Below are 17,163 nucleotides of genomic sequence, written 5' to 3'. Positions count from 1 at the left end.
GTAATAAATGATAAAAAATATGGCCCAAGTAAGAAAACAAGTGTTAGGCAGGACCCACAACCGTAGAGAAAATGATGGAGCACTAGTGATAGAAATCTGTTCTGTAGGTATACTCATTTGACAACTTTGCAGAAGAAATTATTTATATTTATATTTATATCTCTATTTCTCTGTATCTAATTTAATGACTCATTTAACATGCTTGTAATTCCTGAGATAATATTAGAAATCTGTTTCATAATTATGCCTGGGTTCTTACATGGTATTTAAATTCTAGGCCATTATATATTGATCTACAGAGGTTTTAATTTGAAACTTAACTCTTTATTGACTAAAATTAACTAATGATGAATATTTTTATTGCATTTAAAATATATACTAAAATATTTTCTCATTTGGTCAGTGTATAACGTTGCCAGAAATGAACTCTGTGTTGTAGAAATGAAATGGTGATAAAAATATTAATAAACTTTAGAAACTGAATTGCCTTTGAAAGCAATCCTTGTCTAGAACACACTTTAGTGGATAAGTACATTTTAGGATCTTCTTTGGATACATATGTACTTTGTTGATCTAAAGCAACTGAACTAGCCTTATGTCCTTGACCTAGAAGCCACTTAAAAAATAGTCTTAGTTGTACTGATACCATCCACATTTTGTATCTGTACTTTGGAAGGCAAGAGTCAATTAATGCCTCCCCATTACTCTAAGAAGTGCTAGGTTTGGCAGCAGTGTTACTTATGCCAAAGAAAAAATACAAAAAGAAAAAGTGGTATTTCATTTCATCCAATATTGCTACAAAATATTTTTAAAATTATAATTACATCATCTACAGAATACTTTTTAAAATTATGGTTTTGGGTGCCTGGATGGCTCAGTGGGTTAAAGCCTCTGCCTTCGGCTCAGGTCATGATCCCAAGATCCTGGGATCAAGCCCTGCATCGGACTCTGCTCAGCAGGGAGCCTGCTTCCTCCCCTCTCTCTGCCTGCCTCTCAGCCTCCTTGTGATCTCTCTCTCTGTCAAATAAATAAATAAAATCTTTAAAAATAAAATAAAATTATGGTTTTACTCAAAATTTATGTTCAAATCCTTTTTCAGAAAATCAACTTCACACAGTCCTCTAGGTGCTGCCTTTGAAGTTAAAAATGTTCACCCTAAAAGAACTGCTTTAGAATGGTCCTCAGACACCAATCTACAATGGTATTCGACAATAAGGAGTTTACATAAATCTACATTAAACTTTTTAGCACAGCCTACTTCCATATATCTGCACATATTTCTGTCTGTTTCATCAGAAAAACAAAAATCTGAATTAAGCTTATAAAGAATGGCAAGGTATTACAGTACAGAAAGTCACAAAACAGACCCTACTTCTTTTGCAAGACAGGAGTCAGACAGAGATTTTCTTCAATTGGCTGAGGTATCTATTCATAGTCTCATAAAATGAAATCTGAAATGTTTTGTTTTTCTCAGGATTAAGGTCTTTTGGTTCATGTTTTATTGGTGTTCAAGCTTTCTCATAAATCATTTGTATTTTAAATTCTGTTATTTCTGTTTACAAAGACAAGATCTCAGTGTGATGATAAGAAGGAAAAAGGCAGTATCATGGGATCTTTTTCTTCTTGAATAATCATACTTGCTACTTTCCTTCCTTCCTTCATTCCTTCCTTCCATTTGTTCTTTCTTTCTTTCTTTCATTATGCTTTCCTCTTTTTCACCTTTTTAAAAAAATTATAGTTTTATTCAAATTATAATTTTAGAACCGTTATTATAATTTCATTTATCCTAACATCTATTCATTTATCCCTTATTAGTTTAATAATGCAGTTATTCTATGTCAATCTAAGTTTTCCTTTGGAAATCAATACTGACAGCTTTTTTGCAATTTGACAATTTAAGTGTCCCACTGGGGAGGGAAAAAAAAAAAGAGCTTTTGGCTACATAAGAAAGAAGTTTAAGAGCAAAATCAAACTGGACGTTACTAAGAAGGGGGCCATAAGAAAGCCTTAAGAATATCTCTGTTAGACTGCTTCAAGTAAAAGATCATTTTTAGCCTTAAGTTTATTGTTTATAAAGAGTTTCATAATTTCTCTGGTCCCAGGGTTATCTCTATCAAGCTGGAGCAGAATGGGATCTAGTTCAGAGGTGGAAGTTGGCAGAAGAAATTTTAGCTGCCAGGTCGGTTCACTTTTCTATCGAGACTGTGCAGAAAGAGGATGCAGTGCAATGGCAGGAAGTTGAAAATTGTCCAAATAACCATAACCATAACCAAAAGCTTTCTATTTGACTTAGAAACAATCATAGGTCTAGAAGGACTTCCAAACTTTTAGTTAAAAGGAAACAAGTGGGAACATATGAAGAAAAGCATAAAAGTGAAATACCTAATAGTAAGTGATTTTGAGGAATTCTATGAGGAGGACATATATAGATATATACAGACACAAGGATGACAAGAGCCATGACTTACAGAAGGGCCTTTAGAGGCCCTGTATAAGAGTTCAGTTTTTATTGTAAAGACATTAAAGACCCACGGTGAATTTTAAGCTGGGAATGGGAAATAAATTTTGAATAGTCACCCTTGTTGGTAAATGATCAAGGAGAAATAAATGAAAGATTAAGTGAATAAACTGTATTTTCAGTGTTCTTTTGTAGTTGTGATTCTCCTGCTTTCCTAGAACACTGGTATGTTGCTGTTGACATACATACTGGACATTCTTGCCACATGCATGTAATATAGATGATATTCTGTATAATAGTTTTTGTAACTAACTCAACCTACTTAATAACTACCATTAATGGAGGAATAGAGGGAAAAGTTTAATGTGCTGTTTAGTTGGGTTTTTCTTTTCTTTCTTTTTTTTTTAAGTATTTTATTTATTTATTGGAGAGAGAAAGAGAGTGAGGGAGAACATGAGAGTGGCAGGGGAGAAGCAGATTTTCCACTGAGCAGGGAACCCAATATGGGGCTTGCTCCTGGGACTCTGGGATCATGACCTGAGCTGAAGGCAGACACTTAACGGACTGAGCCACCCAGGTGCCCCTAGTTAGGTTTTTTCTTTCTATTAGAATTGTGGAAAAATGAAAATGTTCCCTCCATGTACATATCACTACATTCATTTTATAAAGATTTTATTTATTTGAGAGAGAGAGAGAGAGAGAGAGTTGGGGGGACAGAGGCAGAAGGAGAAGCAAACTCCCTACTGAGCAGGAAGCCTGATGGGTGGTTGGATTCCAGACCATGAGATTAGGACCTGAGCCTAAAGCAGCTGCTTAACCAAGTGAGCCACCCAGGCACCCCTTATATTCATTTTTGAAGAGCTAGGTGGACATGTTATTTTTGCTTTGTGAAATATAAATAATTTCCTATCAAATTTACTTTTGGGAGTTACACTAACTCAAGGATTTCATTGTCACTTGTACAACCATAAAATCTGTGGGAAACCTTCCTGAAGCTTTTCTAATGAGGTTGATGCAAATTTTAACAGCTGTTAAAATTCGGTATTCCACACTGTTATTATTATGTTTTCTGTAGTATGGACAAAGAGATGCCATAACTAGTTAAAAATTGCTAGTAGATTTTCTGCCACTGAGTCACATTTCAGGGGATTTAATTAATTGTATCTAACCCACTATCACTTTGTAGTTAAAAAGCAGGGTTTGTTGCTTTTATTATTTCCCTGTCTTTTACTTTACCTAGTAAGATGATTTCACTACCATTTAAGACATGTTGAATGACTACTTGCAAGTACATTTCAGAACCTAAAGCAATGAAGTCCATTATTGTACCAAAAAAAAATTGAATTACTTACATCTTACCAAGATTATTTCTCTGTTACATGTCTTTAATGAGTTCAAAGTATGGAAATATTTTAAATATATGCTGAAAGATATAAAAAAGATTATAGCAAAAAATTATTAAATAATTTTTAAATTTAAAAAAATTAAGGAAACATATTGAAAACTTTATCAATGTTAATCTTAGAACAGCATTTTCCTTTTTAATCCTCCCTTAATTATTCTTTTCCATTATTTAAATAAGATTATATAATTTAATATGAAAAAGAAACTATTCATGTTTCTCAAAATTAGTTGTATTTAAAATAGTTGAGATAGATTTATTTGCCATTAATACTATATGTAGTACTCTGTAAAAAGGCAAGAGGTCTAGTTGTTGTTACTAATTTAGTCTACTTTATATAACTAGCAGTATAAAAGTAATGAAAGTATGAAAGGGAGCAGTGTGCTGTTTGAATGGATTTTTCTTCTTGATTATTTAGAGTTGTGAGAAGTGAAAATTCTGGGATTTTTATGCTTAATAGAATGTAGAATTGGCACTTATTTCTTGGTTTCTTTTTAATTGAACACAGGACATAATTATGACTATAATTTATATGTTAACAGTGAAAGATGAGTAATGTAGCTATTATTAGCTTGATTTTCGGCTTTTTTATGATGGTAGATGACACGCATTTAAATCTTGTTCCAAACCCAAGCATCAGAGAAGATTTGTGTAGCCTACAATATCCTAAGATACAATTGAGGAATTGTTCTAAATAAAGAAAATATTGCAGTGCGTATTATTGACTAAAATTGAGTCTAAAATGATGGCAAATCACAGCATTTTTCTCTTATTTGGTATAGTAGTATTACAGTTTTTTAAAAAAATGTGTAGAGAAAAGACTATAGGGAACAAGATACTTGTGCATGGATGAATCATGGGTTTATGACCTGTGCAGTCTCAGGATACTGTGTTCTTAGGAGGACTCTGCACTTGGCTTAATCCTCTAGAATTATGGTCTTGAAATCCTTAATAATACTGAACAAGGGTGCACCTTTTCATTTTGGACTGGGTCCCACAAATTATATAGCTGCTCCCATACTTATCTTCACAGAATTGCATTTTCTCTCTGGCTGTGGGAGGCTCTTGGGGATGAGGGGACTCCTGCAAGTAGCCAGAGATACCTCTTACTCTGATATGTAAATGCTTTTACTTGGATTAATAGGTTGTAAATGGTTTAAACATATTATGACATTTTCCCATGATATTAAGCAAGGTCACTTCTTGAGACAACAGGGCTTCTCTGCAGAGAGGAAAGGTGGACTATGAAGTGTATTTGTATCTATGTGTGTGTGTGTGTGTGTGTGTGAGTATATCTTGTGTTGAAAATTTTTTTAAACAATTGATTTACCTTAAAATCTTTCATCTAAACTTCTCTGTTAGAAATTAGGTTTGCTTGATAATGAAAAAAATGTATTTGTTTCACAAATTCATTAAATTGGCAATTTGGATACCAAATTTGGATACCAAACAATGACAAGTTGACACTATGTGTGCATAATTCATATACTTGGAGAAAGTAATATGGTTTATTTGACTAGACTAGTCAACCATCTAAATGTTACTGAATCAGAGAAAACTATGTAATGGGGATTAAATATATGCATCATTTTAATACATTCATAGTTTTAACAAGGATTCAAGATTATATATATATATTTTTTTTTCTTTTTTTAAGAGAAGTAAACCTTTAGTTCCTTGTTTCACAGATAAAGTTGGGTGAGTTCGTTGGCAAGATAATCTCTTGCCAGCAAATTTCATTTGTTTAGTGAAAAAAGATGAAATATATATTATACTTCTAGAGAATCATTTTTGCTATATTGTAGGACCAAGATTGTTCTTTTCTCCAATTTACATACATTTTTCCATATAGTGTTAGAGTAGAGTAAGCATATAAAGTATACAAATCATAGACATATATCCTAATGGATTTTCTACAAACTGAACTTGGAAAAAGAAAATTCTAAACCCAGAATCCCCCTGTTGCCTTCTTCCAATCATTAATTCCCAAGAAAGGGTACTCTCTATCCTGATCTCTGATAATATAAGTCCCTTTGCCTGTTTTGAAACTTACATAATTGAAAGCATATTGTATTTACTCTTTTGTGATCTGATTCAATTGTTCAGTATTATGTTTATGATATTTAACTATGTTGTCCTGACTGGCAATAGTTCATCCTTTTTTACTGTCCCCTAGTGTATCACTATATGACTGTATAGTTTGCCTATTCATAATATTTTAGACAGATAATTTGGTTCTCTCATTTGGGATTAATATTGATACATTTGTATGTGTGTACTTTCCGTAAAATGAAAAAAATGTATATCATTTGAACTGCATTTGAAATGGACAGAGTTGTCTTACAGAGATACTTATCATGGCAAGCTTATTTTCATGTAAGATATGTTCCTTTCACACTCTTTTCAGGATCAAAATACCATAGAAACACAGAACTTTACCAATTATACAAATGTTATCCAGATTTCTTCTTATCCCAATATCTAAAATACTTATTTATGGGGTGCCTGGGTAGCATAGTCTGCCTTCAGCTCAGGTCCTGATTCCAGGGTCCTAGCATCGAGGGCCACATCAGGCTCCCTGCTTGGCAGGAGGCCAACTTCTCCCTCTCCCACTCCCCCTGCTTCTGTTCCCTCTCTCTCTCTCTGTCTCTCTTTGTCAAATAAATAAAGAAAATCTTTAAAAAAAAACTTATTTCTATAAAGAGGATTTTAGAACTTTCCACAATCTGATGTGTTCATTAGTGTAGGCTGAACATTTATTAGTGTTTTCCAGCACTATCTTTTGATGCATTTGAATACATCTTGAAAGAAATATCAAGGAAAAGATTATTGTGATCTGAAACTTTGCTACAAGGTTTTTAATGTGATTCATTTAAGCATAACTTCTATATGGATAAAGTACCATCTCTAGGGTTTTAACACAGCTTTCCATGCTTTTATAATTAGTTTATTGAGAGTTACTCAGAAAAGTCAGTGATTCTTTGAGAGCCTCCAACTGTATCCATCACTTAATGTTTTTAATAATACATCAAATCATATAATATTTAGCCTTAAGTATTTCTTTTACTAATTCTTTCATAAATGAGCAAAATAGATAGTATAGTGAATAATAATTCCATTCTTTGAATAACCATCTTTTCTCAACCCAATCTTTCATATTCTTCTTATATTATATGCCTGAAAATCTCTTTAGAGATTTTTATATAGAAATAAATCATGGCAGTCCTCTCCAAGGTCCCTGCTTCCCACTTTAATGTGTTTTTCCAATTAATGTGTTTTTTGGGAGCTTTGATTGATTGATTAAGTCAATCACTTATTATTTTACAGTTATTCAAAAAAGAATTTCTGAGCTTATATTTCGTGACAGTCTTCATTCTAGACATTAGAGATACAAAGATCATCTGAAGGATTTCTTCATTAATATAATATTTATTAGAAGTTTTGGGACACCTTGGTGGCTCATTCAGTTAGGCATCTGCCTTTGGCTCAGGTCATGATCCCAGAGTCCTGGGATGGAGCCCCCCATTGGGCTCCCTGCTTGGCAGGAGCCTGCTTTTCTGTCTCCCCTGCTGCTTCCCCTGCTTGTGCTCTTCCTTCCTCCCCTCCTCTCTCTCTGAATAAGTAAATAAATAAATGAAATCTTAAAAAAAGTTTAAAATACTATTAAGCTGTATCAGTGCTGGCTCAACCAGAACACTAGATTTATAAATAATAAAAGATAAACAAATAAATAATCAAATATTTATGATAGAGATTTGACTACCTAATGTTGGGATCTGGTTAAAGAGAATGTATTGGGCTGCATTTCTTTTTCTGGTACTGATCAGGCTGTCAGGAGCAGAAATTGGAAGCTAATAGGAAAAGCAAGCACAAACTAGAAGGCTCCACTGAAAGACTGCAAGGATGTAGTGAAACTATAAAGACACAATGGAAGCTTCAATTTAATGTCACTTCTTCCAAGCCTCAATTTTGATGACTAGGATGTCTTGTGGGCAAAGTTGGTGCTTTATCAACTCTTGACACACAAATCAGAGAAGCTTAAGATCTGGTAGAAGTTGGTGGAGCTGTGGATCCACCTGCTCTCGTGTTGCCAGTAAGCACAGCTGGGACATAGGTCACAAGGATCTGCAGTAGTGCCTTTTGCCATGCATTTACCTTCTCTATGCAAAAAGATAGCTGCAGCTTCACTCAGCCTTCCAAATCATGAACAAAACTGTTTCTTATATCCTATGCTAACCCAAAAGTATGCAATAAAGAGGATTCTGTGCAATTAGTTTTTTGGGATGACAGAATGAAATGTACTAGACAGATACTTTATTATTAGTTGTTATTGTAACAATAAATAATTGAGCTATGTCATTAGCTCTCATGGAATTTAATATTATTGGATGGCTTCCTCAAAGAAGGAAACATGTATCTGTCTTCAGGAAAGCAGTAGCTCTGAGAACATGGAACAGATCTAACTTTTCTTATCTTTCTATGAGAAATATTTTCTTTTTACTCATTTGCTATGATTTAAAAACAGCAAGAAGGAACAAAAATATCATTTACAGGATTACTTATTGAATCTAACTTTCTACCCACCAATTGGAATTTAACTTGAAGACTTAAAGTAGACCTAAAATTATTTAATGACCAAATAAGACCAAGACAGGCTTTGGTAGTATACCAAATCAACTTTATTCCAAAAAATTTTATGACAACTCTTAAAATAAGGCACAAATATTAGTTAACAAATTACATAGTACTAACATGCCAACTGAAAAATGTTTGCTGTTAACCTTTATCATTATATTGAATAAGAGGACACAAATAATCTTTACCTTTTCAGAGAATGCTTCTTAACTTATTCCAGAATCAGTGAATTTATAGAAATGTTTTTGTTGGCCTTATTTGAAATGAAGAAGAGGCAAAGACACAGTGGGAATTAAGGAAATTAAGGAAAAGACTGTTCTACTAATTTGTCAAAAGTTTAATTCAAAACCATAGATATTTCACTTCCATTGTATATGAGACACTCTGTGAGGGCTGGTGACAGATTCAACAATTAATGAAATCTCCTCAAGGAATTTGTGAGATAATGGTTAATGTACACATTTATATACATAGCTAATCCTTGATGGGAGCAAACAATTAGTATATTCACCAAGTATATGCCTAGATAGAGTTACAGCTCTGTAAAAATTGAGTAGTTACAAACTTAAAAAAGCCATAATTTATACATAAAGTTTTGCTGTGCTTTTCACCCCAAAACACACAGTGTTTCAAAGACTTTTTTCTTATCTTAAAATGCCTTAGATTAACTTTGAAATAAAATTGACACACATTCTAATTATCATGATTGCCCATTATGCTGGTAGTAGATGAATTAACTTATTTTTTTACAATCACATGGAATAGAAAAAAAAAAAATATATATATATATATATATTTCTTCCTAAAATCACATACATTTATTTCCAAGTATAATTTTGTGATGTGAACCCTCAGAATCCAGAAAGGAAATTGTTAATATTATTTATTATATCCTTAGGGTCATACATACACAGGGCAGAAGAGAAGTAATCAAGCCAAGAAAGGCTTTTCTCTATGGACCTCACACAATAATGGTGCATCTGATCTCTTTTTTTAAAATATCCAGCCCAAGAGGTTTAGTAGGAACCATTTTTATTAAAATATTTGAAGGAATGAATGTTTTAGACAGGGAAAATGAAACTTGGAGCTTAATTTTGTATAGTTCAATTTAAAGTCAGCTTTACTTTATAATGTAGAAATCTGATAATATGCAAAATTATTGCTATATATTAGTATACAAAGGACCTGAAGAAATCATAATAGGACGTGAAAGCAGCTACGTAATTAAGAATGAATAACAACAAAATGCCCTCGTAGTGCTCTAAAGAAAAAGTCAATTTAGTTTCTATCCTGTAGGATGAATCAAGAGAATTTGGATTCCTTCAGTGTATAGCCAGTTAATCTCAATATATCCAATTAAAATTTTAGCTTCTTATCTTGAAGTGATAAAGCATCGCATGCATTTGAAAGACTAGAATCAAACTCTGGCATCTAAAATTAAAATCTCTACTTTTGAGAAATACTTTTATGCCTCTTTTATAATCTACAGAATGAGAATTTAAAAATACCTATTTACATGGTTGTTTGAGAATGAAAGAAAATACTAAATGCAATGTAGCATAATGTAGTGTAGTATCATATAATTCCTTGGACATAAGTCCTCAATGCTATTATTATATCTAATTTTTACCTTTGGGTAATCAGGCTCTGATTTATTTTAGTAAGTGCTACTAATGAAATGTTTTTTAAATAAATGTGAAATAGATTTTTCCATTGATAATACTCTTTTTTTAAACTCTTTTCCATTAAATAAATATATATTAAAATATTAATTTCAAGGAAACTATATAGACATAGAGGTAAAAGATTTATGATGTATGTTTGAACATATCTAATTTCTGTGTGTTTCTAGTACTTTGGTCTATTTAAAGTTTTATATTTACTTAAATTTTCTTACTAGATGGTTAATTTAGTTTGTTGATTCTCTTTAAAATTTCCCTTCTCTTTTAACAAGTAATATACATGCTTAAATATCATCATGACTCCATGTCACCCAGATGATGGTAAACAGCTGAATCTCTGCACTAGTTATAAGTCAGACATAAAAAAAAAAAAATAAGGTTATGGACAAAGATTAATTTCATATAATATCAACAGTAACTCCTGTATTGTCTTTATATGTATGAACTACAGAAGAAAACATTAAACCACATAAGAAAGGCACTAGCTGAAGCAAAGAAGCAAGATGCTATCAATATTTTTTTACTTGTATTACCTTACTACATATATTGCCAATACAAATGCAATGTTTAGTTTTAAAATAGCATCTTTGTAGTAAGTAGATTCAAGTATATTTCAGAAACAGATAAGAGTGTCACTAAATAAATAAATGTAATATACTATGCTTACAGCAAGGGCATCTCCATTTCTTGATATGATAAGCTAAAAAAAAAAAAATCACCTATTATTTTCTGTTGCCTGGGGCTGGGGAGGGCTGTGCAGCCTATCTCAAGGTATGTAACCATTTCTGCCAACCCCAGTATTTTATTTTTCTATGTAGGAACATGCTAGAAAAATTATATCCAATATATCTCCAACAATGTATGCTCATCATTATACCAAAACCAAAGATATATAATCTTAAACCTGAAACTTAAACAGAAAATGAATTTACACTAAAAATACAAACCTTATTAACTCTGTTTCTAGAACTATGACTCAAGTTCAACTCAATAAATACATATTGATAAATACTGCAGGTAATATTTTAGAAGCTAGAAATAAAAATATGGATTAAATATACCCTAAAAAATATCATGGAGCAGACTAGCATTCAGATGAATATATAAAATACATTGTAATATAATCTTTCTGATATGAGGAATTTGAGAAGCAGGATGGGGAGTGGTGGGGAGTAAGGATGGAAAAAATGAAACAAGATGGGACTGGGGAAGGAGACAAACCATAAGAGACTCTTAATCTCAGGAAACAAACTGAGTGTTGCTGGAGTAGAGGGCAAGGAGGGATGGGGAGGCTGGGTGATGGACACTGGGGAGGGTACGTGCTTTTGTGAGTGCTGTGAATTGTGTAAAACCGATGATTCACAAACCTGTACCCCTGAAGCAAATAATACATTATATGTTAATAAAAAATGCATTGTACACATGAAATTATAAATATATACAATTGTATACATATTTTAATCTATTATTCTGAATGCAGTCGTGTGGAGAAGAAGCTGATCCATCCTGATCAAGGATATCATTACAGAAAAAGTAAAGATTAAATCAGACTTGAATGTATGATAAAGGTTAGGATAGCCATATGATTTACTGTTCAAAGTAGAGCTTTTTTCTAGAGTAAAAGAAATATTAAAATAATTATACTAATTTTCAAACATTTATTTGCATATCAATGAAGTGATTCTATTAGGAAAAATAATTATTTTTAAAGACATTTCTGACATAAAAATTAGTCATGAAGTAAAATATATATTAGTATATTAAGGAGAGCTAGAATAATTGCATATCTTATGTATATTAAAAATAACATAAGCAGATTCTTGTTATATATTAGTGCATTTGTTTTCAGATTCATAGCCATATCTGTGCCTAAAATTATCTCAATATTTTGTGTTGACATCAGAGAACCGTACATTTTCCTTTCAATGTAGTCTTCTAATTTAAGTCTTTCTTTTTTTTTTTTTTTAATTTTAGTCTTTCAATAGGCTACCTACGTACAGTGTTTTTCAGAGTTTCTATGGTTAATGCACTTAAAAATATTGACATTTTTTATTAATTTTCATTGTGGATCATTGTGATTTTGAGAAAACACTTTATCATCTTTCCTATATGAAGAATATTTTTCTAATTTTTGTATTAAATATTTAGTCTAAATATTTTACTAGTTACTGAATTTTGCTTTTATGCTAAGGATTTCTCTTAATGATACATAGTTGTAAGTCAAAACTCATCACATAAGTTGTCTTTATTTGTAATTATTTTGATTGTATATCATAAATAAATGCTGTAAAATCATAGGTCCTCTCTTGGGGCGCTTGGGTGGCTCAGTGGGTTAAAACCTCTGCCTTCGGCTCAGGTCATGAGTCAAAAAATAAATAAATAAATAAATCATAGGTCCTCTCAATTTCATTTCATTCCAGTAATTCCAATTCAAAATAGAAACTTCATTAAAATATTCTCCCTAAGTTCAATTATAGATGTTCAAATTAAATATTTTAATTATTTGGACTCTCATACTTTATTTTTTTTTAAAGATTTTATTTATTTATTTGACAGAAATTACAAGTAGGCAGAGAGGCAGGCAGAGAGAGAGTAGGGGAAACAGGCTCCCCACTGAGCAGAGAGCCCGATGCAGGACTCAATTCCAGGATCCTGGGATCATGACCTGAGCCTAAGGCAGAGGCATAACTCACTGAGCCACCCAGGAACCCCTGGACTCTCATGCTTTAATTGTGTGCTCCTCTGCAGTTCCCTGTTTGCTATTATAGGGATAAATTTTATTTTATTTATTTATTTTTTAAGGTTTTTTATTTCTTTCTTTGAGATATAGATAGAGAAATCATGTGCAAGGGCAGAGGAAGGAACAGAGGGAGAAACAGACTCCCTGCTGAGTAGGCATTCCCAAGGCAGGCGGGGCTCCATCCCAGGACCAGGAGATCATGACCCAAGCCAAAGGCAGATGCTTAACCCACTGAGCCACCCAGGTGCCCATAGGGATAAAGTTTAATAACCTCCTTTTTGCAAGCTTTGTTTGTAATAATGGAAATTCTATAAAATCTTCCATGTTTGAAATTTCTTTGCAGTTCATCCTTTCAATGATTCCAGTGATTTCCTATTGATTTTGAACAAGATTCAAACAAAATGTAGAGAACACAATTACATTAACAGTTAAATACTATTTCAGGTAAAGTTGATAGATTTAGGAAGTAGAAAAAAGACCAAATTAACTTTGAAATTTACTGTAAGTGTGATCTGTGCAATATTTGGCTCATTTGTAAAATCTAAAATTTATTTGATTTTTATCTGAAATTGAAATTTAACTTCCATCCTATTATCCAGCAACCCTAATTGAAGGACAGTGTTGATGTATCCAGTAATACTTTCCAAGCTCATTTTTCAAATCCCTTTGAAGATGGACAGAAAAGAGAGAGAGTGCATACTGCTATGCTGATTTGTTTTCAAGATATATATAATACCAGCTTCATCACAGAAATTTTTAGTTCTGTTTCTCCAAAACAGGAGTCAGAAAGCTAGGCCTCCTTATTAAATCGGGTGTGTCACCTGATACAGAGCAGCAAGGTGCTAAGAATGAGGTTTGCATATTTAAATGGTTGGAAAAATGAAAGTAATATTTTGCAACACATTTACAATTGTATAAAGTCCAAATTATGGTGTACATATATTTTTATGAGAATATATCCATGCTTATTAATTTTATGTTATATCTGTGGCTATAGTGTTTCTGTAACAGAAGAATTTAGTAGTTGTTATAGAGACCAAATGACTCTCAATGCTCTCTACAGAGAATATTAGCTGACCTTGCTTTAAAGTATGTAAGTGGATAAATTTTGCCTACTTTAGTTTCTGTTTTATAATGTAGAATATTTTATTCATATAAATTCATATATTTATATATTTATTTATATTATAATTATATATTTAATTATAATTTATACATATTTATATATAATTTATATATTTATATAAATTTATTTATATAAATTTTAAATTATATAAATAATTTATAATGTAGAATATTGTATCTTATTTTGATTCAGTCATATTTCCGAATTGATATGGTTTTTATTTACTACAGCATGGTTCTCTACCAAATATTGTCATAGATTATCACTCAAAACAAATATTTTCTCTTCAAATTAAACTTTTTTTTTCAAACTAAACTTTTAACTGAATTTGAAATAGCCATTAAAATAATGTCAGGCCTATCTTTGACAGAAAAAAATAAAAAAACAAAGACAAAGACAAAAAACTCTCCAAACCCTCTACTTACATCTATATTTTGAATGAAAACAAAAATAATGGAATTCACTGATATTCTTTGTGACTCTCTTATTATAATGATATAAAGGAAGAGTCATTAAAATTTTTCTGAAGTTCTGGTCTTAACAGAACCAGAACATTAAAGATGAGCAGCACTTCTTAGTATGTGAATGAGAAATCCTGAAATTAAAAAATGATTCTATTCAGCTTAAAATTCTCATTTTTTATAAAAAATCCTAAGTAAGAAAGTGATAGAGTAATGCACCATTGTCAACGATACAACTATTTTGCCAAATAAAAACAAATCCAGATAAGGTGGGAATAGGATGATGCTCCCAATTCAGGAACTATAATTGCCTCAAAATCAAACTAAAAAAAAAAAAAAAAAAAAAGTTTGTCTTTCATGGATAAGAAATGAGGGAGGGGAAGCTGAACAAAAAGAGAGAGTAAGTAGAATGCATAATTAGTATGCTTTGGCAAGAGACATATCTCAGGATGGTCAGTGAGTTCTGGGGCTTAGCTGCTAAGAGAGCATGTTCCTTTTTTGAGTTCTTGCCAGCCTTGAGGGCAACCTAAAATACAGGATCAGTGGACATGAGAGAAACCTGATTGTGGTTTGGTCAAGACAAAATAGGAACCAGGAGATTGTGAACACTTGATCAGTATGAAAATTGACTAATCATTTTTTAAGGAAATACTAATAGTTCATGAGCAGATTTGTAATTTATGCTTTTCATCATGACAAGACACACTGAACAAAGGGTTGGTGATGAATTTTGACATACATTGTGTGAAAATTACATATTCAGCATCAGTTTTCTTTAGAAGTACATATTAATGCATGTTGGAAAGGAAAAATGAAAGCTGTTCATACTATGCAGCATAATTAGGCATGTAGAAAGACTAGAATAATCTGTTGACACAATCTGTGTATTAAATTTTACTTTTTATAATGGAGTCGTCAAAGAGTAGCCTTCAACCAAGAGGAATAGAACAGCTACTCTAGAACAATGGAAAAAATGAAAATTTAAGGCAAAGACTTACATAATTTTAAATGTAACATATCCATATTAACTGTAGGATTCAATTTGCTACAGTATTAATTCCACTGTTTGGAGGTATGGATTAAACATTCTCAATCAACACCTGGAAGTTATGTATATGGATATTGACAAGCTAGTTCAAAATTGTATGGAAAAGCAAGGTAACTAGACTAAGAAAGAGGTTTCTGAATATGAAGAATAAACTTGGAGGACTCCTGTGAATCCATTTCACAATTATCATAATGTTACATTCATCAAAACAGCATGGTATTAGCAAAGGACAAAAATACTAATGAAATAGAATGGAGAGTTCAAAAATAGTAGTCGAATGAATTTTGAGGTTCAAGTTTAGTTTCATGAAGAAAGGATTGTCTTTCCAGTAAATTTTGTTGGAACAATTAGATGTTTAAATGCAGAAACTATCAACCTCAACATTTTTCTTAAAGGTGTTTGTGCATATGTTTATCTACTTTCATTTTGAGATATAACTCCAAGATTTAGCATCATTTGTAAATGTATTTTGTATAGCCAACCTGGCCTTGAGCTCTTAAAACAAGTTTTAGAAATAAAAACATGGAAAGCAAAGGATAAAAGGACACACAAACTACTAATTAAATACATTAAATTACAGAATTACTTCTTTAAAGTCGCCCTCATGAAAAATGGTGCAATAAATGCATAGTAATGATGTTAATACATTCCTAAGTAACAGAATGCTTTCTTTTGCTCCTTTTCCAAGCAGCATGCTTATGTAACAGTCAGAAAATCTTGACTTTATATTCACATTAATACCAAATATTTCCCTATAGGCTCTCTGACACTTTGGCTTTAATATATGAGTCAGTAAAAAGTGTTAAAAGAAGAAAAACTTTAGATATAGTAATTAGTGGACTAATTTATGAAACATTTGTATAGAAAAAACACAAAACACTTAACTTGTGAATGTATTTATGGCGGTAACATTTATTTCCAACTTCAATGAGATAGATTCCTCTGAATCCTCAGAAAAATCTGGGTAGTTTCTTTAGACTTTGAATATTTCATCAGCAGGTTTCAAATGTATTCAGGATAGTGTATCAGTCAGAACAACCCTAAATTCCCATTTTGAAGTGATGTTACTTTATCTACCAGCTCACTTATACTTTTCACTTTGTTCAATGAGATCAGGAGATAAAACTTAGAAAATCTGAACACATGACTACATAAATAATAAAAACTAAAATAAAAACCTATTCCCATGGTTAAGATCATTCAAGCTACCCTTAAGAAAAAGTAATAAAGCCCTGTTAAAAATTAGTGTTCCATGTTTTTCCCCCACAGACTTAGAATACCAAGAATTCTCTTTCTTCCTTTTTTTTTGGTGTTGCTACTGGGTTCCCACCTACCTCTCTCCTCTCAGTTGGAAAAGTATTGGCAGTTGGTAAAAAGCAAGCCAACACTGAGAGACATGCAGTGATAACAAGTAGAGGTGGAAAAACATTGATGAGTCCCGAAATTTAACTTTATTCTTCTCTATTGTTAAAGCAATTAAATACATTTTCTTCAACTACTTAGTGCTGAATTTCAGTCATGTTCTATAGACTGCTGAATAATTATTAACTTCAGTGTCAGGTTAATAGAAATGCAAGTCTTTGATTTATTCAAATTATAAAAGAATATATA

Source organism: Enhydra lutris, unplaced genomic scaffold (assembly GCF_002288905.1).
Source record: "Enhydra lutris kenyoni isolate GAN:26980312 unplaced genomic scaffold, ASM228890v2 scaffoldscaffold13, whole genome shotgun sequence".
Classification (NCBI taxonomy): Eukaryota; Metazoa; Chordata; class Mammalia; order Carnivora; family Mustelidae; genus Enhydra; species Enhydra lutris.
Note: the sequence above shows the minus strand (reverse complement) of the source record.